This window comes from Ananas comosus, linkage group 6, assembly GCF_001540865.1.
Source record: "Ananas comosus cultivar F153 linkage group 6, ASM154086v1, whole genome shotgun sequence".
NCBI classification, from domain to species: domain Eukaryota; kingdom Viridiplantae; phylum Streptophyta; class Magnoliopsida; order Poales; family Bromeliaceae; genus Ananas; species Ananas comosus.
The window spans coordinates 2,441,377-2,443,826 of record NC_033626.1 but is presented as its reverse complement, the minus strand read 5'-3'; positions in this window follow the sequence as shown (position 1 = coordinate 2,443,826).

Here is a 2,450-nt window from a genome sequence, read left to right as displayed (position 1 = left end):
AACCGTTCTCTCCTCATCTCCCAATAAAACCATAATTGAATGCATGTACTTCAACAAAATTTTGTAGGATTATTGACCTTCCACCTGTTGAATTGAGAGCGCAATAGAATAGAAGGTTCGATTCCTTATAGCTCTACTGCTAGCAGTAATTTCTTTTTTCGTTTTTTACATTTAATTTGTTGTTCGCTTGGAGCTTAGGAAAGCATTTTTGGGTGTTTTTTTTTTATTATTTTTGGCACATTTTATGTTTTTTTTAATTCATTCTAACTTCTTGAAAAGTTTCATTTTGTTTCAGAGAGATGATTCTTTTTTGTCTTGAATATTTAGAATATTTTTTCCAATATTATTATGGGGATTTTTTCTCCTGAGAAGCTTATTCAAGGGGGTTTTTATTGTTGGTTTTATTATTGGTTTCTATATTTTTCCTCTTAAATACAAGCCGACACTAATGTGACACTGATAATATTAGATTATACCAACCGTCCCTAGAGCAAGTGGCAAAAGACTTGGTGGTTGGTACCCGAGACCCAAGTTCGAATCCTAATTGATTCACATTTCTAGCTAAGTTTATTTCTAAATGAAATAAACGAAGCGGATAGCGTGCTATCTATCTCTCAAAAAAAGAAAAAGAAAAAAAAAGATAATATTAGATTATTATATATCATAGTGTATTATACAATAATTAAAATATAGCGTCGATGTCGTGCATGATATATATATATAATGCTCGGGTTACTTTATTATTGATTTTTTAAAAAAATTTGATTTGCGTCAAAAAAAGAATCGGACGGATGAATCTGCTTATTTGATTTGTTAAATGTCAATTAAAATCTTTTCAGTATGCTCTTTAATATTTATTATCTTTCACTTGCAATATTTCAAACATTTTTTTTATAATATCTATGTAATAATTTTTCTTTTTATATAATTCTTACTTTTTCTTCGGTTTCTTTTATTATTTTTTGTTGAGTTGTGATTCCATTTTAAATATTTTTTAATGTGTTTTTTATATTATTAAGTCTAATCAAATATAGTTATATTTTTTTTCTTCTTTACATTCATATTTATTTATTTAATTTGTAAATTTTTATTAAAATATTTTTTTCCGCTGCATCGCGCTGGTTACTACACTAATTATTATTAAAAGTTATTAATTTATATTTTACAAAATATTAATAATATTATATTTTTTAAAAAAAATATTAATTGGCGGAACGGATTCGGGGTGCCGGCGAGAGGTGGGTTATGAGGTGGGACGGATTATGAGATATATTTTTAAACCCATCACGAATTCAGGGTAGGAGACGGGGCATGATTTTGGTAGTCGGGGCGGGAGGTATGGCGGGGCTCCTACCCCTGCAGATCCGCCCCGTTTGCATCCCTAATGTTCGGCCACTAGATCTACATCGAAGCTTAGCAACAAAGGACTACTACATAGTTACATCACTCGAAATGAAGTCCTAAATAGTGTGGAGCCAAAGTACTAAGCTTTTGGTCTCTCAAATCGTTGCCATTGGTACAGACTGGGATCGAAAGACGAAAAACTACTAGGGTGACCGACCGTCCCTAGAGCAAGTGGCAAAGGGCTTGGTGGTTGGTACCTGAGGCCCAAGTTCGAATCCTAGTTGATTCACATTTTCAGCTAAGTTTATTTTCTAAAATAAAATAAACGAAGCGGGTAGCGTGCTACCTATCTCTCTCAAAAAAAAAAAAAAAAAAAAAAAGAAAAACTACTAGGGTGAGACGATTTTCAAGGTGAAGAACTGCACGTGGTAGAAGCGTGCAGTGTGGGAGAGCATATATTCACCAATGAATGATGAGGTGGTCCAGCAATGATCAGAGTTGTTTTGGACGTTCAATGTTGGAAAGGGGATCTCTACATTATAGCTACTCTAGACTACTTCATGCCTATTTCTGGTGCAAAAAAAAGAAAGAAAAAAAAGAGTAGTTCTAGAGGGTTCATCATCCTTCTCCTTGACATCACACTCCTCTTCTTTTATAATCTCATTTTGATTTTGGTGTAACCCTAATCAGAACAATTTTCAAAAGATAGTTGCGTCGTATTAATTCCAAAATCGTTCTCTAATTCTTTGCATATTTCCGAATTCTTTAGCGTCCCTCGTTTGAAATTCAAATTTTAAATAGGAACTTGCCTTCTCGAACCTTACTAAAGCCTTTGACCTTTGGCATGCTTTACTAAGGCCAAAGCCTTTTTGCCGAAGTCCTTTTGCCAAAGCGTCCACTAGAGATACCTTTCGGTATAATTGTTTATCAAAGCTCAAATCTTATGTAGAACCTTTCTTTGGCGCTATATATCTCTCTCAAATTTGTTCTCAACTTTGTTTCAAACTCAAAAATTGGTCCCCTCCTCCTCCATCCCTCCACCTCTCCCCAAGTGATCGATGGTTGCTTGTCTTCCGCGAGCGACCGTCGATTCGACATTTGACATC